The sequence below is a fragment of the Myotis nattereri genome (assembly GCF_964212035.1).
Source record: "Myotis nattereri genome assembly, chromosome: 1".
NCBI classification, from domain to species: domain Eukaryota; kingdom Metazoa; phylum Chordata; class Mammalia; order Chiroptera; family Vespertilionidae; genus Myotis; species Myotis nattereri.
In genome coordinates this window covers 137,412,393-137,435,399 of record NC_138075.1, presented here as the reverse complement: position 1 = coordinate 137,435,399, position 23,007 = coordinate 137,412,393, and the positions used below count along the sequence as shown (strand labels likewise).

The following is a 23,007-nucleotide window of genomic DNA, read 5'->3' as shown; positions in this document are numbered from 1 at the left end:
GAGGGAGACAGAGATAGAAATATCAATGGTGAAAGAGAATCATTGATTGGTTACCTCCTGCATGCCCCCCACTGGGGATCGAGCCTGCAACCCCGGCATGTGCCCTTGATGAGAACTGAACCTAGGATCCTTCAGTCCACAGGCCACACTCTATCCACTGAACTAAACAGCCTAGGGCAAAGCTGTCTTTATTTGCAGATCATATTTTTGCCTAAAAAACTCAAGAGACCTGATTGGAAAGCTATTATAAAATTATCTTAAAAATCAATAACTTTTCCAGCGACCCAATAATAACTTGTTGGGAAATAATACATATTAAAATCTATTCACATATAAATAATATTGGCAAGAACTGGAAGGGATCTATACAAAAATAAAATGGAAAAAAACCAGGAGAACAAAAATATTTTTTTAACAGAGTTCAGCTTTTTATTGAATGTGTTACAAAAGAGGTTTAGTCAAAAAGAACAAAGTCCATGTCAGCATCAGACTCCTCTTTCTTTGCTTCCACTCTCTTCTCCTCAGCTGGGCACAGTGGTGGAGGGGGCAGGACTTCCTGCTGGTGCAGCACTAGCTGCTGGGGCAGGTCCACCAGCCTTACATTGCAGATGAGACTCCCCATGTTGACATTGGCCAGACCTTTTGCAAACAAGCCTGGACCGAAAGGTTCAGCATTTACACCAACTGCTTTAATGAGGGCATTGATCTTATTCTCCATCACCAGCACTTCATGGTCGTGCAGGATAAGGGCCAAGTAGATGCAGGCGAGCTCCGCGATGGAGGCAGTGGTGTGGGCTGAGTGAGCGCTGCCCCTGTGGAAGGAGAGCGGTGCTAGTCGCTGGACGAAGTGAGCCTCACCCCAGTTTGGCCTTAGCTTCCTTGGGAGGACCAAGCACCTTACTGGCAGGTGGGGAAAAGCCAAAAAAAATTTTAATAAATTGAAAAATCTGTTATGCTCTGAGATACATCTATCTTTTATTTGTGATTTTAACCAAAATTCCAATGGGATTCTTTTTATGTTGAAAAACTAATTTTCTCCTGAAAAACAGGAGAGACTAGCCAGAATAGCTTTGTAACAGAAGAGTAATAACAGAGTTTCACTGTACCTGATATAATAAACCCACAATAATTACAATTATTTTGAATTTCTAAAAAAAGATTGATAGACTAATATTTCAGAATAGATATATTCAGAGATCAGGGCTTTGTGAGGAAAATGTAGTCAGAAAATGAAAAGAGAGTTGCAGGAAAACAAACACAAGTTTGAACTCTAATATTTCAATCCTGCTAAAGTCCAGTGACATTATGTGAAAGAAAATTCAACATACCAATAAATGAAGAAGCATCACCAATAAAGAGGATATGGATTATTCAATAACTAGTACCAGGAAAACCAGGCAATCATTTGGGAGAGAAAAAAAAAAAGACAGATCAGATGCTCACTTTGTAGTATATACTGAAATACATTCCAGATAGATTAAAGAGGCAAATGTGAAAATGAAACTGTGAAAGAACTAAAAGGAAATATAAATGAAGATTTAAGTGAATCTTGGGTGGGAAAGAACCACAAAACAATGGAAGAAATCACACAGGTATATCTCCATAAGCATATGTATGTCAAAAAATTATAAACAATATTGAATAAATTGCAAAGTAGATATTTGCATAAATATAATAAAATGTCAGTATTTGCCTCAAGGTCCTTAAGAGTCTTTTCAAAGAAGAAATTCCAACACTTTTTAGGCAACAGCAGCATTGTATTGTGGACATAAACTCAGAAGGAACCACTTTGAAGAAGAGCATTCATTTGGAAGAATCATTTGTCCCCTTTTAGAATGCTAGGTTTTTGTTGTCTGTATGCTTTGTTTTGTTTGTTTCTACCTCATTTCATGTGTACAAGATGATATTTGTATTACAAATTCCTTTTTCTTCAATTTCTTTTTCAAAAGCATCCCTAGAATATTGTGCTTTCCTGGATCCTCTGGAAGAGGTTCACTTGATTTAGCTCATTGTAAGCCCAGGGGTAGGTATTCTTACTATCCCCATTTTCTAGAGTAGAAAGTACATATTTTTGTGACTTTAAATACAAACTGGAATAGCAACATAATTTATCCAAAATAAAGTCATCACCAGAGGAAGCTATGAAGAGTAAACACAATATAGAGACAACTGTTAAAAGTACTGGTGTGGCTCAATGCACCGGTCACCAGTTTGACTTCAATCAGGGCACATGCTGGGGTTGTGGGCTCAATCCCCAGTAGGGAGCATGCAGAAAGCAGTCAGTCAATTCCCATCGATGTTTCTCTCTCTCTCCCTCCCTCTCCCTTCCCCCCCCCCCCTCTCTCTCTCTCTCTCTCTCTCTCTCTCTCTCTCTAAAGTCAACAAAAAACATTTATTTTTTTTAAGTACCTGCCAATCCTCAGCCAGGACTCTTACACCCCACTCCCATCCTTAGCTGTCACAGACCACACCTGAGGAATACAGCCTAGCTTTCTGAAATGCCCAAATGAGAACAGGCCCCAGAGGCTGGAGAGACATGAGGCTGTGAGGAAGCTGGCTAACCTCAATGGGATTGTGCTAGCACTTATTGGGACTTACCATGGGGACTGTTCTAAGCGTGTTCTGACATTATAATATGCATGAATGATCTCATGTAACCATCACGAAACAACCATCACCCAGGATTTAGGTGCTTTTATGACCTCTGTTTTCCACGTTAGGAAACCAAAAAACAGAAAAGTTACATAGTTTGTTGAAGTTCAGACAGATAGGAAAATGCTAGAAGCTATATTTGAGCCAGATACTTGGAGCTGGAGCCCAAACTCCTTGGTCACATGTCACCATATACAAAGAAAGCCCTTTCATCCACAAGAGCACCTTTGACCTTCACAATTTTGTGAGGAGGTCAGGAAATATTCTCCCCAACTTACACTAAGGCAGTGGGAAGCCAAAAATGGGTTATGGGAATTAGTAATTTTTTTAAATTTTTTATTTAGTGACCTGAAAGAAGCTGACAGCAGAGCATGGATGAACATGTGATAAGGAATGAATGGGGAGAAAACAAGGCTTAAAGGCTTGGGTCAGAGAAAGATGTGCCCTGAACTAAAGTGGATTAACCACAAGCGGCATGGAGGGGAAGAAAGCTGGAAACAGACAAGAAGAAGTTATCCCAGGGGTGGGCAAACTTTTTGACTCGAGGGCCACATTGGGTTCTTAAACTGGACCGGAGGGCCGGAACAAAAGCATGGATGGAGTGTTTGTGTGAACTAATATAAATTCAAAGTAAACATCATTACATAAAAGGGTACGGGCTTTTTTTTCAATAGTTTTATTCATTTCAAACGGGCCGGATCCGGCCCACGGCTGGGTTATCCTGAGCTTGGTGAGAGTGAAAATTATTCCAGCTCAGGAGCCATCAGGTCTGTAATGAAGCTAGATGATAAGCTCTGAAAAACAACACATTCCCAGCATTCCCATCATGTTGAACTCAGAGGCTACCTTCCTGAAATATTAACTCCTCATCCCTGTCATTGTTTATCTAAGAAGACTGTTGTTAAATTTATATCTCTGTTTATTTACCTGGCCTTTGTTAGTTTAGATAACAAGGCTAGAAATGTCTAAACCACCAAAATGAAGCTCTCATTCCACAAGGATTTTCACCTAGTTTTGAAATACAATCAAGATAATAAAGTTTACACACTTTTAGAATTTACTTCCATAAAATTAAAATAGTACTAGTTAACTTCTGAACTTGTTGTTTGCTTTTTCATAATATTATTTTTTTATTTCATAATAAATTGTGAATTCAAAGGAATTCACAGGAAACATACTTGTTCTGAGAAATTTATATAAAAGGATCTATGTTAAATGCAGTGGACCTCCATCCATTTAAAAGTAGGAAAATAACGAATCCTTTTGCTATATGACTGTTGCCCACTCATTTATCCGATCTTTGTTCAAGTCTGAATTGATAGGTATCAGAAAAATATATATATAATCTACTTATTTTAAATGTTCTTAAAATCAGTATGCATCATCAACTGCAAGGGAAATTCTTTTATTACTATAAGTTACAGCATTAACCTCAAGTTTATGTAATGGAATATCGGTATCATAAGATTTATCATAAGAACATTATCTCTTTAGGTATAAACATTTTAATATATTTCCATCTAAATCCTCTCTCAAAAGTGAGTAAATTCCATAACTAAGCCTTTTCTAACTTTAACTTCCCTTTCCTACTCCAAACATGCTTTCTTTCTTTCTATAATTTGTTGCTATCAAAATCCTTCAGTGACCTGTATTTGATCTCAAATAGTTAAAAAGAAAAAATCGGGGACCATTCAGATTGAAATATTTGGTTACGCCTCAGGGAAAAAAAATAAAAGTCACTCTTAATCCATGGTTCTAACAACACTGTTCTGATTTTATTATTATTTTTATTATTGCGGGTGCTGGCATGAATGAAAAATAGAATGATTCATCCAATGAGAATTTGAATGCTGGTGGCAAACTGTACAGAAAATCCAGGTGAGTTAAAGGAGAAAGAGATCAGGGCTTTGTGAGGAAAATGTAGTCAGAAAATGAAAAGAGAGTTGCAGGAAAACAAACACAAGTTTGAACTCTAATATTTCAATCCTGCTAAAGTCCAGTGACATATGACACCAAGACAAGAGAAGAGCCAAGGGTGAAAAGTCTTCTAAGCTGACTATTAAGTAGATGTAACTCACTGATGAGTCTGCCCATATGGGATTTTAATTACTGAGACATCTGTTTATCGAAGTGTACTACTAAATAGCGATCAAATACAGAGATCAAATTACGTGGGGAGGAGAGTGGAGATGACATTCATGACTCAGAAAAGAAGAGCTATTGGCCAGGGGAAAATCAATCCTGGCTTTACATCTCACCAACAGAGAAGCAATTATTTTAGATGTGGAGCTGGTTAGCATCCTAGGCATGAATTTAATTAAATAACCCTCAAGTGGCAGAAACAGAGCAAACCACTGTATTTAACTGTCAGTAAGACATGTTACAAATAAATGTCTAAATTCCTCTTTTCCTTCCCTCCTCCCTCATAAATTTGGTGTAGTTTTCTTAAACTCACAACTCTTCCTTTTCCTAGTTTAGCCTTTTCTTTCAATTAGCATCCAATAAATTCATCTAAGTAGATAGCTTGAAGCAGAGGCAGGATTTGCTTTCCACATTCTCACAATGAGATACTTGGGAAGAGAAAGAAAAGGGGCAAGGATTAGTCACTGTTTGAATTCCTTCCGTGGGCTCAATAAAAAGGCTAATAATTCAAAGAAACATCTTGGAATCAAAGAGAAGACCAGGTAGCCCTTTTATTGGTAGTTAGTTAGCACCTTGGAGGATAAAGAAAAGCTGAGGGAGGGAGATTCAAAACAAGTGGTTGCGGCCAGAACTGTAGGGGAGATTTCCCAAGCAGAGAAGAGGGCAAAGAAAACATTCAGCTTTTGAAATGAATATTTAAAAACCAATCTTACCTACTCAGAGAGGCCCCTGGCAGCCCTCTGCTGAGCTCCAGTCGGCAGTTGGCAGCCTCTGGTCCATACAGACTCTGTAGAAAGGTGATTGTTTTCAGAGCCTTCACCCCAGCTCTCCTTTCAGCTTTCCTTCCCACACCTCACCACTTCCTCAGCGACACGACCATTCTTCCTCTAAAATGCTTTTCTTCTCTTGCAAATAACAGAAACCAATAGGATAAAATTTAAGTAAAAATGAAATTGCTGGAAAGATACTCGGGTAGCTCATGGAACCCAAGAAAGTTGAACAACCAAACATTCCTCAGGGAGAACTGGACCATGGCAGTTCTCAGGACCTCAGAAGCTAAAATCCACTAATTCCTCTATAGAGCTGTCATTGACAACTTAGCTAGCAACTTCCGGTCACTGGCTCTCTGTGTAACACCCAAAATTCCCAGGAAAACCTGATTCTCTCTCCCTCTCTCTCTTTCTCTCTCTCTCTCTCTCTCTCTCTCTCTCTCTCTCTCTCTCTCCCTCTCCCTCTCCCTCTCCCTCTCCCTTTCCTTTTCCTTTCCTTTCTCTCTCCCTCTTCCTCTCTCTTATTATATGTATTCAAGCTCATACTGTTTAATAAACTCTAAAAATCATCCTATAGTGTGGGTTCATTCCTTTGAACCTGGTTCTTTTTGCTACCATTTTAAAGTCCTAAGAACAGCTATTTCAGGTACTGCTAACTTGAGTTCAGTGGATGTGGCTGGCAGCACAGCTAGATTTCGATGCCAAGTGTGAACAAAGTGGCAGCAGTCTTGACAGAATAGAACTTGAAAAGAGCCCATTCTTGCTTGGTTGAGCTACATTTTCAAAATGTCCTGGCCAAAGTCCCCTCAAAGCGTGCCAACAAGCAGGCTGGTTTGTGGACCTCTGCAGCCTCATTCATTCATTCAATCACTATTTATTGATCGTAGGCTGAGTGCCAGGCAACAGTGCTAAGTGATGTACTGAATACGAAGATGCGTGGCTCCTGCCCTCATGGGGCATAAACCCAGACCTGTTATCTCTTGTGTGAGCAACAATGCAAGAGCTCCCTCCCCCACCCTCTTGGAATGAGAAGCCCAAGGATTATGTCTGAGTTGTGAGGCAATCTCATTGTTAATGAGGTTAAGATTTCACTCCTTATATTTAGAGAATTAGGTGAGAACTGAGATTTGCTTCACAATTAACCACAGCCAGGTGTCACTTATTTTTATGATGTGACTTGGAGAGTATGATGCTGGGGGGGTATGGAATTAATTTTTGAAAAATAACTCATATTTTCTTCCCCATCTGAACCAAATAGATAACTAAGTGCAAGTTAAAATTTTAAAATTCTAGCCAATTTCCTTAACCTCAGGTGGGAGCACACTTTGGAAGACATTTACGTGCTAAACTGCTGGGGGAAAGTCAGGTGCTTCTAATTAGCAAGAGCTGCTAAGGCCACAGAGAGTCTACCCAGGGCTATATGTGCAAAGTGTCTGGCACTTCGGTTGGGTTTAGATCTGAGAAAACCTGATGTTATGGCTTGGTTTGATTCCAATTTGGACTAGTTGCCTAAGAGTTTTTACTTTTTTTAGTTCAACTTAAGGTGTTAATTTTAAGGTTTAGCAAATTATTAAGGTTCATTCTAGTTGTGGGTTGAGGATTTAACTCAGTTTATATCTGTGGTAAGGCTATAAAAGTTCTGACTAGAAAATAGCAGCAGCTGGAGGATGGGCGCCTTGGCCCTGGGCCTGAAGAGGAGATACGCATACGTGGAGCATCAGAGTATCTGTTACAGTTCAGCCCTTGTGATGCTCAGATCCACTTGCTTCTTACAGTAAGTCCTGCCACCTAGTCACCAGCAACCCCGGGACTCTGGTTGGTCTTTATTGCCGAGGAAACAAAAGAAAGTTAGTGGGAAAACTACAGTTGCTGCAGCTGCAGTGGATCTCAAGCTTGAAGTAATTGGGGCTTTGTGCCCTTCTCTACCACCAATTGTAGATTTGCCTCAGTCTCAGCTAGCAACCACTCTGGTCTAGGCAGATCACACAGAGTTGTAAACACCAGCACAATAGGGGCAAGATGACATGGGGATCTGGGCCATCAGCTGATGCAACTTTATTGTGTCCATTGGCCCTACTCATGGCCAGTCTTGTATCTGTCAACATCCATTTTGTGATGGATTGCTGCTGGGCCCACCCAATTTAGGACTTGCTGGATCTGACAGAACCCAGCTCATGATGGTTATCTCTGGCTGCAAAGTTACTTTATGTCCCATGGTCAGATACTCCATCTCAACCAAGGACTATTAGTCCGTAAGAACATCTGTTTGAATGGTGTATAGATCTTTACTAGATATGGTATGACCTTGCTATGGTTCTCCTAGTGCTGTGGTCAGCAAACTGCGGCTCGCAAGCCACATGTGTCTCTTTGGCCCATTCAGTGTGGCTCTTCCACAAAATACTGGCTCTTCCACAAAATACCAACTTGTGCACATGGGCCACGAAGTTTCAATCGCACTGTACATGTGCGCCCACACGTGGCATTTTGTGGTTTGCCTAGTGGATTACTCTACATTGGAATTTTTTAAAAATGCTTCATTAACTTTAACTAGTAGATGAATATAATTGAGCTAACAGTTTGGTCTGATCATCAGGCAAATGAGACATTGAGACCTCACAAAAGAGTGCAGTGTGGAGACTAGAACTAGTATCTTCTCTTCAAACTAGTCACCTCAAGCAGCAGAGGACAATCTAAGAGCTTTCACGGCTGCTTCACACACCATTAGAGGGTGATAAATTCCAGGGCATCTGCAGTTACATGGTACCCAGGAAGCTGCAGGCAGGATGTCAGCACATAAATTCTCAACCTGGGACAACAGTACATACAGCATGGCGCTATAGTGCTGCATAACCCAGGTAGTTGCAGTCTACAGTTCACATCTTCTTTACTTAGGAGGAAAATACCCACATTTAAGAAACTGCAACCCTATGTTGATCCCCAGCCCAGATATCTATAGTCTCATCATAAAACTTTATGTGGTTGTTTTGTTAGCTCTTCTGTCACTTAAAATCTTATAACCTACTTTAATTACTTAAAGATGAGAGTTATACTTGTATATGTAGTTATGACTTAACTGGAAGGTAGTTAACTTGCTTTGCTTTCAAGAACAACAAAGAACACACATTATAGATTTAAATGATGGTTTAACAGGCATAAATGTAGAGATGTCAACAGTATTTTAGTTTGTTAACATACATTTCATAGCCACTATAATGTGTTTGGCACTAATTCCAAACATATCCAGGAGTTCACTAGACTTCCCACTTAGAGGAACTCCTTGCACTGCCAGCCCATGGACCAGAATGCCAGGCTCCATAGAAGCAGTTGAACAGACCTCCCCAATGCCACCTTCTGGGTGGTGATCCCTATTGTGATATTTGGCCATCTGTGCATTTTGCTTTAGAGATGATGATGTCAGCATCCAGGGATTTAATGGTACACATGTCGCTGGATATTTTGTTTGGAAAGATCATCAACAATTGCTAAGACTTTATGCAGAGTAACTCCAATGACTGGCCTTATTGTTGACACTCTGGCTAATGACTCTGGCCTGTCAAATCTCAAAACTTTCTTGTGGGGTGTAAATAACCTCAGTTTTGGGTCCATTGGTCTGAATGTAGCATATCCCATTGGTATTGGCCACCAGGACCACAGCATGCTCTGTCAGTCTGCATCACTTGATAGAAAATGGTGCAGGTGGGAACTGCTCAGAACATGACCAAATCCTCCAGGACCATCACTAATGGATAGCCCGCAGTGGGACCCAATAATGTGGATGTTGGTATGAGAGATGGTTCCAACCCAGACCCGATCAAATGCTCGGGTTAAAAAGGCAGCGAAGGTGCTAAACAATGGTCTCACCACAGATGGCATTCACCACGTTAACCATTTTTTGCTTGTCAATAAAACATTTGATGAGGCATTCCTGGTGCTTCTTTTTTAAAAAAATTTTGTTTTATTGCTTAAAGTATTATAAAGAGTAGTACATATGTCTCCTTTTTTTGCCCCTTGACCTTCCCCCGGCCTCCCCTACCCCCCAGTGTCTTGCGTCCATTGGTTATGCTTATATGCATGCATACAAGTCCTTTGGTTGATCTCTTACCCCCCCCACCCCAATCCTCCCCGGCCTTCCCGCTGTAGTTTGACAGTCTGTTCGATGCTGCTCTGCCTCTGTATCTATTTTTGTTCATCAGTCTATAATGGTCTTTATTAGCCATAAATGAGTGAGATCATGTGGTATTTTTATTTCATTGACTGGGTTATTTCACTTAGCATAATGCTTTCCAGTTCCATCCATGCTGTTGCAAATGGTAAAATTCCTTCTTTTTTACAGCAGCACAGTATTTCATTGTGTACCACAGTTTTTAATCCACTCATCTGCTGATGGGCACTTAGGCTGTTTCCAAATCTTAGCTATGGTAAATTGTGCTGCTATGAACATAGGAGTGCATATATCCTTTCTGATTGGTGTTTCTGGCTTCTTGGGATATATTCCTAGAAGTGGGATCACTGGGTCAAATGGGAGTTTCATTTTTAACCCTGGTGCTCCTTCTTGAATATCTTGGAGAAGGTGGAGTTCTTGGTGTCACTGTCCAGCACAATGACTCTATCATTTGCATGGCCCAGCTTAGCCAGAGCCAAACCACATGCTTTGTGAGTAGCTACCTTGTCAGCGACTTTCAAGCAGGCAGAGAGGTCATCTCTATGTCTGTGATGTTGATTTTAGGTGAGTCTTCAACAGGGGGCTTTGGTTCAAGCTGTCTGTAGGTCTCTATCTGGCTCTCAATTAGTGTGATAATTGCATCTGCTCTTTCTGTTGTCATTGGCTTTCCATGCCAATTTTCTGCATCCTTGAGGCTTGGAGTGCCCTGGCCCTTGAAGGTCTTGGCAGTTACAGCAGTGGGCTTGTTTTTCACTTGAGTTGCTTGTCAGAAAACCATACACAGCACCTCCACATCAGGGCCATCCATCACTTAAGTACAGTGGGGCCTTGACTTACGAGTTTAATTCGTTCCGTGACGGAGCTCGTAACTCAAATTACTCCTATGTCAAATCATAAAGTGAACGAGTAAGACACGTGATGCTGGGCTGATGTTGTGGCGTTCACTGTGACGTTCGCTGCGCCAACTAGCGGTGGGGTATCTGAAGCTGGCTTGTAACCCGAATTTTGGCTCGCAACTCAAAGCAAAAAATCGGCCGAGAGACTGCTCGTATCTCAAAAAACTCGTTAGTCGAGACACTCGTAAGTCAAGGCCCCACTGTATTCCCAAAGGCTTCACAGCGCTTCTGATGGATGTCTATGCAGTTCTCGACAGGCAAGACGCCACTGTGGAAGATGGCCATGGATCATCCAGATTGTAGTGAGAACTGAAAGCCAGTGCCTCCCGATGGAGTTTTCCCAAGACTCGCCATCTCCCAAGAGACAGAACACCTATAGCTAGCATTGTCAAAATATCTGCCATTATATACCATGCTGCAGGCAGTCCCCAATCCTGGTCCTTGCCATCCAAATTGCCACATCAACAAACGGGAGTAGCCAGCAAAGGATGCATTGACTGTTTTTCAGGTTCTCTCGGTCCTCCTGTCCCTATTTCATGATGTGGCAGGACAGCACGGACATGATCTGAGCAGCACTGCTGCACGATGTGGGTGACCGGAACTCGAGGCCACTTGGTCCTGATGGAGTTGGATGCGCAGGCCAGGTCCCGAAACACCTGCACAGCATTTGCATAGGGTTTGTCTTCCTCAGCCACGGCTATGCTCACCTCACTGTGGGTCATCACTGCTACCCCGTCAGAGTCTGAAAAGAAAACGTGAATCTTTTTGAAGCACAGATCCCTTTAATACCATGGAATCTGCTGAGTGATATGGCAGGGCTGCTTGCACTGGTGCCTAGAACTGCTGCAGAGCCAGACTTTTATAAACTCTGTCACCTGGTAAAAGGATTGAAACAATATCCTGAATACACTTAATAGAGTCTTTCAGGCTCCATTCTCATTGGCACCAGCCTCCCTTCAGTCAGTGGGTTCCAATCTGAGAATTGACTCGGGTCTGGAAAGTAGGCCAGTTACTGTGACTTGTATTGTGGAAGCTGCCCTTAGCTTCCTGACCATCCATTCTAGATTTTTTTTTATTTTATAAATTGACTAGAGGCCCGGTGCACACAAATTTGTGCACTCAGGGGGAAGGAGGGGCCCCTCAGCCTGGCCTGTGCCCTCTCACAGTCTGGGACCCCTCGGGAGATAACGACCTGCAGGCTTAGGCCTGCTCCCAGGTGGCAGAGGGCAGGCCCAATCCCTAGGTGCAGCCCCTGGTCGGGCTCAGAGCAGGGCCTATTGGGGAGTTGGGGCACCGCCCCGTCATGCACAGAGCAGGGCAGATCGGGAGGTTGCGATGCCACCCCCAGTCACACTCAGGGTAGGGCCAATTGGGGGTTTGTGGCGCTGCCCCCTGTCACACTCAAGGCAGGGTCGATGGGGAGGGAGGTTGCAGCGCCACCCCCCTGTCACGCACAGAGCAGGGCCAATCAGGGGGTTGGGGCGCTGCCCCCTGTTACGCACAGAGCAGGGCCCATCAGGGGGTTGAGGAGCTCCCCGCTGTCACTCAGAGAGTAAGGCCGATAGGGGAGTTGGGGCATTACCCCCTGTCACACACAGAGCAGGGCGGGTCAGGGGGTTGGGGCGCCACCACTCTCACACTCAGGGCAGGGCCAATGGGGAGGTTATTGCTCTACCCTGTCACACACAGAGCAGGGCCCATGGGGGGGGGGGGGTTGGGGCACCGCACCCTGTCACACACAGAGCAGGGCCGATCAGGGGGTTGGGGTGCCGCACCCTGTCACACACAGAGCAGGGCCGATCAGGGGGTTGGGGTGCCACACCCTGTCACACACAGAGCCGCAGGGCGATCAGAGGTTGGGGAGCTCCCCCATATCAGGCACAGAGCAGGGCTGATCAGGAGGTTGGGGCGCCTTCCCCTGTGACGAACAGAGCAGGGCGGATAGGGAGGTTGTGGCCCCACCCCCTGTCACACACAGAGCCGCAGGGCGATCAGGGGGTTTGGGCGCTGCCCCCTGTCACGCTGATCCCGGTGCTGGGAGGCATATTACCCTTTTACTATATAGGATAGAGGCATGGTGCATGGGTGGGGCTGGCTGGTTTGCCCTGAAGGGTGTCCTGGATCAGGGTGGGGGTCCCCACTGGGGTGCCTGGCCAGCCTGGGTGAGGGGCTGAGGGCTGTTTGCAGCTGGTCACACACCCTTCAGGGTGGGGGTCCCCACTGGGGTGCCTGGCCAGTCTGGGTGAGGGGCTGAGGGCTGTTTTCAGGCTGGCGGGTGACGGAAGCTCCCAACCGCTCCTTTTTTTCTTTTCTTTTTTAATTCTGGGCCAGCTTTAGCTCTGAGGCTCCAGATCTTAGGCCTCCGCTGCTGAAAGTAGGTAATCGAAACAATGTATAACTCCAGCTCTGACTCTAGCTCTGAGATCCCAGCTCACTGAAAGCTGGTTTCTGGGGTATTTTTTAGCTTCTATATTTGTTAAAATGTTTCAAACTGCAGGCTCAGAGGCCAGCAAGGCAGGCGGGGAACGTTGGAATCCTCCGTCACTGAAGCAAGCACGCCTCATGTTAGTTTCAAACTGCCTGGCTGCCGGCCGCCATCTTGGCTGACAGTTAATTTGCATATCTCCCTGATTAGCCAATGGGAAGGGTAGCGGTTGTACGCCAATTACCATGTTTCTCTTTTATTAGATTAGATTAGATACCTTTATTGACTGCCTATCTATTTTGCCTCTAGAAACATGGAGTTCTTAATCTTTCTATGGATTGGGTCCCTGGATGCCATGTCAATTTTGCAACTCATTGTGTTAATTGCACACACTTTGCTTCTGACAGTTATGTTCTGTCACTGGCACCTATGTTTCTGGATCCTGCCATCCCTATTAAGGAACCCAGTTCTGTAACAGTGTCTCCTCCAGTCAACCCTGGAACACAGAAGACCACACCACTGAAATTCTCAGTGATCATTACCCTCCTGACAATGCATCCCTTATCACTTTGGTAAATGGTGGGTTCTCTGGACACAGCGAGCTGGTGGGTTTTCCATCCCTATAATACTGAAGTGCATACCCACCCCTATGAGCTATTTGATATCTTTTTCCAGTCAGCTGTGGCAGTTGTGGCATTTCCACTTCACTTAGTGTGGGCTGTTGATTTCTTCAAGCTTCCAAGAGTCATCTTCACACCTGAGGTCCTTACTAGGGTGATAAAATCTTTTTTGTTTGTTTGATTTTGTTATTCCTCACCTGAGGATATTTTTCCTTCCATTGATTTTCTTTTTTTTTTTTTAGAGCAAGTGGAAGGGAGAGAGAGAGAAACATCATGTGAGAGAGACACACAGATTGATTGCCTCCCACATGCACCCTTAACAGGGCCAGGGATCATCCCTTGACCGGAATCCAACCTGGGACCCTTCAGTCTGTAGGCCAGCTCTCTATCCACTGAGCCAAACCCACCAGGGCCTAGGGTGATAAATCTTTATCCTAGAAGAGTGTTACCATTATCAATAACTCTCCCCAATCCAAATTTAGTCAATCTACTTTGTGATGGTACTCCTATGTTTGAGTTGAATTTTTCCCATTTATGTGCAAAAAAAAATTGTAATAAAATGACAATTCTTTTTTATAGAGATTAACTTTGACTCCTTGATTTTTTAAAATTGTTTCATGTAATAATAGCATTATCTGGAATTCTCTTCCAAACCCCATTTATAAAAGTGGGAAGAAGAGTAGCAAATACTATCTATTGAGCACTTATGTGCACAGTTGTGATTTCCCAAGGGCGCCGACACATCTAAGGGGGTGTGGTTCACATTGTAGACATCATTATTTGCATATTTATTAAGAAAATTTTCCAGCAGATGGCAGTAAAGTGTCTTGCTCAAACAAAAATAGAATATTACAACTTCTACCAAATGGAAGTAGTGTCTTAAGGACTGTATACCTTTATCTATGTACATAAAGATTTCATATAGACTAGTGGTGGCACTGCTTACTATGTGTCAGGGCCTATGCTCACTCACCCTTGCTTAATCCTCAGGATCCAATGAAATGGGTGCTATTAATAACAAGCCAAAAGCCACTGAGTCAGGTTGTAGTAATTTTGAGATTCCAGTGTCTCTAACTCTAGAGTCTGTCCTCTTGCGCTACGCGATGATATTTCAGAAAACTAGGGCCTGGGGATTTAAGGAGACTTGTTGCCTGTTCTACAGTGTGTAGTTCTGGATGCCATTAAGGACTAAAGAGCAGGACACATATCACTCATCCCAGAAAAAGGTCATACTTGAATTAGCAAAGAAAAAAATGGGAGAATGATGACATTCTCTTTGGCATTATAATTACACTAGGGGCCCGGTGCACGAAATTCGTGCACTGGGTGGGGGGGGGGAGTGTCCCTCAGCTCAGCCTGCCCCCTCTCACATACTGGGAGCCCTCAGGCGTTGACCCCCATCACCCTCCGATCGCCTGATCGGCCCCTTGCCCAGGCCTGACGCCTCCGCCAGAGGTGTCAGGCTTGGACAGGGGACCCCCATCTCCCCCCGATCACTGGCTCTGGCCCCCGCCCAGGCCTGAGGCCTCTGGCCCAGGAATCATGCCTGGGCCGGGGACCCCCATCTCCCTCTGATTGCTTGCTCCACCCCCCGCCCAAGCCTGACGCCTCTGACCCAGGCTTCAGGCCTGGGCAAGGGGACCATCATATCCCCCCAATCCCCAGCTCCGCCCCCCACCCAGGCCTGATGCCTCGGCCAGAGGAGTTGACCCTCATCACCCTCCGATCACCAATCACCGGATCGGCCCCTTGACCAGGCCTGAGGCCTCCGGCAGAGGTGTCAGGCCTGGGCAGGGGACCCCAAACTCCCCGCGGTTGCAGGCTCCGCCCCTGCCCAGGCCTAATGCCTCTGGCCTAGGCGTCCGGCCCGGGCAGCGGGGACCTGCAGTGGCAGCGGGGGGCGCCGCGATCGTGGGCTTCGCTTTAGGCCCAGGCAAGGGACCCCTAGCTCCTGGGACTGCCAGCTTCGACCGTGCCCAGCTCCCATCGCTGGCTCCACCCCTACTTCCTGCTATCACTGGCCAGGGCGGCAAAGGCGCCTGATTCTCCGATCATGGCTGGGGGGCAGGGCAAAGGCGGCCCCCCAGCTCTTAGCTCCCCCCTGGGTTTCTGATCACTGTCAGTGGCAGGGGGCTTCTTCCTGCTTTCCCTTTCGCCTCCCTGCATTGTGCCTACATATGCAAATTAGCCGCCATCTTGTTGGCAGTTAACTGCCAATCTTAGTTGGCAGTTAACTGCCAATCTTAGTTGGCAGTTAACTGCCAATCTTAGTTGGCAGTTAATTTGCATATAGCCCTGATTAGCCAATGAAAACGGTATCACCGTACACCAATTACAATTTTTCTTTTATTAGTGTAGATTTGTATGATTTAAACTATATATGCTACAGAAATTTAAAAAACAGAGAACCCAATATAGATTATAATAGTTCTCAAATAATTGAAATTTTTATATCAAAAATACATTAGTACAATTAGTAATGCATGTTTATTCAAATATTTTAATAAGACTACATTACCACAAATTCTATATGCATGTGAAAAGCTTTTTAAAATGTATATCTATATCAAATCATCTTGCAGATGATAGATTATTCATATAATATTCTTAATCTAATGCTGTAAAACTGATAAGCCATAAATAGCACTCAGTTTAAAATCTCTATAGCAAATACTAGTCAATCATTAATAAAAGCAAGCCATTTATACATATTTTATATAAATCCCTATTTTATCATTGAGGAGACCCTAAACCCACTAAAAAAAAAAAAAGTGAAAACTCCATCTTCTGTGAAACAAACTGCTATAACTTTCGCTTTTTATTTTAAAATAACAGGTATAGCATGAATACACTTTTCTAAAAAAATTTCTGTCTGCCCTAACCGGTTTGGCTCAGTGGATAGAGTGTCAGCCTGTGGACTGAAAGGTCCCAGGTTCGATTCCAGTCAAGGGCATGTACCTGGGTTGTGGACACATCCCCAGTAGGAGGTGTGCAGGAGGCAGCTGATCGATGTGTCTCTCTCATCGATGTTTCTAACTCTATCCCTCTCCCTTCCTCTCTGTAAAAAATCAATAAAATATATTAAAAAAATTTTTTTTCTATCTGAGCAAAGTCCCAAAGAAGAGCTTGAGATTATATTAACTTGTTAATGACAATTATTTTCTAGGATGTTGATTTGGAGTGCTGATTTTGCTTTTTTATTTATCCTTTCATATATACTAATTATTTTTAAAAAACGTACTGATTTTTATAAACAATAAAACTCATCATTCTTTAAAGCAATTATCAGTGAATATGTGTCTAACTTTATGGCCTACCAAGACCTCTTAAAAACAAGAGTATTTATATTATTAGAAAAATAATTTTATAGACAAATCAAATTTTGAAAGTCCAAAGTGCCTTAAACAACTGATAAATGCAATAGTTATAGTTAAGACTGTCATTTGATCTGTTTAATCTCTGAAACAGAATAGCTACAAATCAATATTTTCTAAACAGTGAATTTTGTGGCCACATAAGCCAGAGTATACACAAGCCACAAAATTTGCTAGCACCTAGCTTAATCAAAGGGCTGGCAATTTGAAAATACAACACATAAATCCTTCATTCTTTCAAGGTCAGTTTCTAAACTTGACATCTTGGGTTGGAGATAGCTTCACCCAGGAATTTAAGGTCAGGGTTTATGAACTTAAGAAAAGGGCTGACGATTTGAAAACATAACAGACAAATCCTTCATTCTTTCAAGGTTAGTTTTTAAACTTGATATCTTGGATGGGAGATGGCCTCACCCAGGAATTTAAGGTCAGGGTTTATGTTAAGCAGAACCTCAAATCAAGTTTAGAAACAAGCAAATCTTTAATCCTTTCGTTAAGCGGGTAGTGTGAGAGGGAAAGGTTAGCAAAACAGGTCAACCTCCTGTAAATATAAGGTTGTCATTTGTTTTTTATACTAAATGAAATATTCCTGATTTGTGCTCAGAGTCTTGTGCATAGTTTACTCCCTGTGTCCAGGCAAATGTGTTTATATTAGAAAACTCCATGAGGGCAGGAAATGTAGCTTTTCTTTATCGTAAATCACCTGGTATAAACTCAGCTTATCTAAGAGTATGGGACCTTGTCTGCCAATTGCTTTATCTTTGCTCCAAATGAGTAATCTGTCTTTGACTGTCATTGCCTATATTGGCTTACACAGAATGGGACAGTTTACAAAATTGTTATATGCACCATTGCAGATTATTTTCACTCGAATCTTATCAGTAAGTTGAGCGAGTATTATCGCCCTTACTACTTAACAAATATGACTAGAACTCAGATTTTCAACATCTCTTTCAGGCACCACTGATAGGCATTTATTTTCACAACAGGAGAACTGAATGAATAATGGTCAACCAATGATAAGATTCAACCAATTCTATTCCCGAAGTCCTAAATATAAATTGTTCAGCTAAATGAGATATCCTAATAATAGCTGAATTTTAAATAAACTGCAGGGGGAGGAGGAACAGTGGGGATAAGGGTTGGTCTGCCCAGAGAATTGGAATTGTCAAAATTCAAATTGAGTTAAAATATCACAGAATGTCATCAATGAGAGACACTATTTTTGCTCTAGCACAAATAAAAAAGAAAAAGTCTCATAATAGAGTGTTCTGTGCTTTAAGTGATTTTTGTTAGGAAGCATTTCATAGTATAAATTTTCCAAATTGCATATGATTGACTTGTAGCACCCATCCATACATTATTAAATATTTATTACTTTCTTAGTTTAATTCTCTTTGATAAGTATGAAATGATGTGTGAAATGAAAACCTTCAAGTACAACATACAATGGCAAGAAATACATAATAGCAAATTCACTAATCCCATAACATTAGAGGAGGTTTTATAGTATATAGACCAGTTTATTCATTACCAATGTGGTTATCTAAGAAAAAAATTTCTTAAGGTAAAAAAGATGAAAACTACCTTTATTTTTTCAGATTCTTTTTGTTGTTGTTGTTAATCCTCACCCGAGGATATTTTTCCATTGACTTTTAGGGAGAGTGGAAGAGAGAGGAAAAGACAGAAATATTGATGTGAGAGAAACACACCACTTGGTTGCCTCCTGCACGTGCCCAAACCAGAGCCCAGGTCGGGAAAAAGCCTGCAACCAAGGTACGTGCCCTTGACCAGAATCAAACCCAGGACCCTTTGGTCTGTAGGCCAACGCTCTATCCACTGAACCAAACCAGCTAGGGCTATTTTCTCAGTTTCTTAAAAGGCTCATAAGGCAAGCAGGCAGATAGGAAAGAGGAACAAAAGCTACAAAATTGGGGATAAAAATTAAAATTTTCTATGCAATAAGTCAAAGAAATTATTACAAGGAAACAAAATAGGTGTAAAGAGATATTAAAAAATCAACTGCAAGCAATCCTTGGCTGACATAAGAAAAAAGAAATGGACAATCTTGGATATAATGATGTTTAAAAGATGCAAAAAGCTATGCACTGTGAAGAAATGATGACAGAGATGGAGCTAGAAAATACCAAAAAGAAATGGGTAGGTTCCTTTTGAGAAGGAATAAAAAGAGTCTGAGAAGGAAACCTGAAAGCCAGCCAGATTGGAACTACTGTGGCCTAGGTGCTCCCAGGTTATCATCCACTCCTTTCCAGTCTTCTGGGGGAGATCACTGTAAAGACTGTCCCTTTAGATAAGAGCACACACACATGCCAACTAACCAAGATTCCTAAATCTCATCACATATTCCCTGAGGTGAGAAGCACACTCGACAGGGAAAATGAAAGGGACAATTCTAATGCTGTTTTTACTGAAATTTTTATTGAAACCCCCTGTCACCCCATTTTAGCTCCCTAAGTAAAGAAGATGCATGTAAAGTCTAAGCCTGATGGTGTTCTTTCCAAATTTTGTCTTAAATCTCTGAAAACATTACTTTTTAAACTTGGGGAAGTGAAGCTAGGACAAAGGAATACTGATTACCCATTTTGCATGCCTGCTTTCTTGTTTATTCATGAGCAGAGCTAGACTAAGAAACCTTTCCATGAAAATGGAAAGCATGTCTGCAGTAGCATAATGCTTAATGTTGCCCTTCTATCCTTTCCAGCCAGGAAAGATAAGAAACAGTTTAGGTAGCGTAAGAAAAGAGCTTAGAAAACTTGGGATGAAAAGGAGTGTCCTAAGTTCTTAAGGTCATCTATGACAGGTTATTCACAGTGTCTATGTGTTCACTTAATGCATTTCTTTCACCAACATTAGAATCTCTGTACTTCTGTCATCAGTTTCCTCTTTCAACAATTTCCCTTCTGTAACCTGCTGTGGAATTTGCAAGGCCAGTTTTCTTTGCCTATGCCTATGAAGAATTGGTTAAAATAAGTACGAAATTTTTAATACCATCTTCTTATGTACCTAGTTGGAGGTGTGTGGGGGTGGGGGGGGTGGGGGGGGGGTGTTAATAGAATAATAACAAATGCCTTAAAATACTTTGTCTTTTTAAATCTACCTTTAGAGTAAATCCTGTGTAAATTACTATGAACAGCTTCTCATATATTTAAGCCACTAATTTTTAAAGTATTACATAAATTTAGGAAATATTATCTAAATATATTTTACATTGAATAAATTTAGAATGTACTTACTTTAAATATTTAGAAAGAACTTTATTTGTCAACTGTTATTCATAACTATTTTTCCTGTGAATTCGAGTATAAAAACGTAACTTTGCTTACTTGTTAAGTGGTTGATAGCTGTTCACACTCTGCAAAAGTGTATCTAAATATCCAGGTGAAAAATACCTGAAAAATGGAATTTTTTATTAGACACTGGTTAAAAGATTCAATCCAGTAAGCACAAAAGATTCAATATAAGGTATTTTAACTGAAATAATTCTATGAATGAAACCTCTGAATAATTATGCTCCAATAATGTTTTGTACACAAGGTTAGTGACTATCAAGAAAAAGAACAACAAAAAAAAGAAAAAGAAAAAGAACAGCCCTAACTGTTCTTTTCAGTGGATAGAGCATTGGCCTGCGGACTGAAAGGTCCCAGGTTCGATTCCGGTCAAGGGCATGTACCTGGGTTGCGGGCACATCCCCAGTGGGAGATGTGCAGGAGGCAGCTGATCGATGTGTCTCTCTCATCGATGTTTCTAACTCTATCCCTCTCCCTTACTCTCTGTAAAAAATCAATAAAATTTAAAAAAAAGAAAAAGAAAAAAACTCACAAGACTGCTAGGTAAATAACAAAACACTTAAGGGCTATCAATGCAGTGACAAAGAATGGATATTTTCAAAGCAAGACACTTGGATCCAGTGATAGTATTTCATTAAAATGACTTTGTTTTTATTTATATTTATTTTTATTTAAAAAATTTTAATCCTCACGCAAGGACATGCTTTTATTGATTTGAAAGAAAGGAGAGAGAGATACTTCCCTGACTATAATTAAATCCGATACCTTTTGGTATATAGGACAATGCTCCAACCAACTGAACCACAGCAACCCAACTAGGGTGAAAGCGACTTTGTTTTTATTATGTCAAGTGACTAATGTTGCTTTAAATGAACATAGCTAATAGATTTTTTCATAAGTTGATATAACACACTAATCAACTTCTGATTGTTTTAGAGATTATTTTCAACATATGTTTTAATCAGGTATAATCACCCTTAAAAACAAAAATTTCTGGGAGCATATTTCATATTAAAGAACTATTTCATATATGGTTTACAAATATTCCACCATACAAACCTAGGAAATTAATTGATTTCATTTTTCTTGGGCATCTATAAATTTATATTTATATAGAACATTTTATGAAACATTTAGTATAAAAATATTAAATATATTGATCAATACATTGTGGGAGGGCGCCGCTGGGAAGCGACCTGAGAGGATGGAGCCGTGCTGAGGTCCTCGGAGAACATTGTGGACAAGAACGTGCTTCTCCAGCTCAGGGTGCATGGCCATGAACAACCAGGACCGGCAGGACATCGCTTCCCGAGCAATCCATTCGACCTGAGCAGCGCAGGGCGAGCGGCCATGTACTTATCTGCCCCACCTGCGCTGCGCACTGCCCCTCCCCAGACGAGGTATCGGTGAGGAGGAAAGGATGCCAGCCACACGGGTGAAGCCCAAGTCCAGGGCGGCAGTGACGTTCCGGGACCTGGCCATCTACTTCTCCCAGGAGGAGTAGGAGAGGCTGAGCCCACGCAGAGAGGTCTGTGCAAGGACGTCATGTTGGAGAACTACCAGACCCTGGTCTCTCTCGGACTGTCCTGTCCGAAGCCAAAATGTGATCGCCTGTTGGAGAAAGGGAAAGCACCCTGGATGGAGAGATTCGTGAGAAGACACCGTGGCCTGGGAGGCTGCAAGGACAACAGACGTTCAGGTGGGCATGGAGGCAGGTCCCTCAGCAGAAAATGTCTAAAGAGCAATGTACCTCTAAAGCTGAAAGAAGGCCGCCTCGGTGACGGAATTTATCTGAAGAGCAACTATTGGCACAATGTAGATCTGCAGCTGAAAGAAGACTGCGTTATCCACAGAAAATGTCTGAAGCGCAACGTGCCTCTGAAGTTGAAAAAAAGGCGGCATCAGGGACAGAATGTATCTAAAGGGGAACTGTTGGCACAATGTACCTCATTAAAAATGAGGCTACACGTGCAATCGTTTCTCAAAAAAATGAGCAGGTTCAAAAATTAAATGAAGAAATTTTGGATATTCTCGATGGAGATTTTCACTCATATTTGAGTGATGATTCCATTGATTCAACAGATGATGCTGAAAAGGAAAATTTTCCCATCGAATTTCTTAATAGTATTACTTCTGCGGGAATGCCGTGTCATAAATTAAAATTGAAAGTGGGTGCAATCATCATGCTACTGAGAAATCTTAATAGTAAATAGGTCTTTGTAATGGTCCTTGATTTATTATCAAAAGATTGTGACCTAACATAATTGAAGCAGAAGTATTAACAGGATCTGTGGAAGGAGAGGTTGGTCTGATTCCAATAATTGGTTGTCCCCGTCTGACACTGGTCTCCCATTTAAATTAACTCGACAACAGTTTCCCGTGATGCCAGCATTTGCGATGACTATTAATAAATCACAAGGACAAACTCTAGACAGAGTAGGAATATTCCTACCTGAACCTGTTTTCGCACATGGTCAGTTATATGTTGCTTTCTCTCGAGTTCAAAGATCGTGTGATGTTAAAGTTCTAAATACTTCAGTACAAGGGAAATTAGTCAAGCACTCTTGAAAGTATTTTCACTCTTAATGTGGTATACAGGGAGATATTAGAATAAGTTTAATCAATTTATCAGTTATTGTTTGTATCAGTGTTATTTTT

At 42.0% G+C, this 23,007-nt stretch overlaps 1 pseudogene across 1 annotated transcript; it reads right to left on the bottom strand.

The window, feature by feature from the left end:
* Window positions 1-454: 454 nt before the first annotated feature.
* LOC308529927 (transketolase-like protein 1) lies at window positions 455-21,651 on the bottom strand (annotated as a pseudogene). Its single transcript has 5 exons — window positions 21,517-21,651; window positions 10,824-11,240; window positions 10,111-10,541; window positions 8,760-9,408; window positions 455-900 (listed from the first exon to the last, which is right to left on the bottom strand). The product of its transcript is annotated as a transketolase-like protein 1 (transcript).
* Window positions 21,652-23,007: the final 1,356 nt, after the last annotated feature.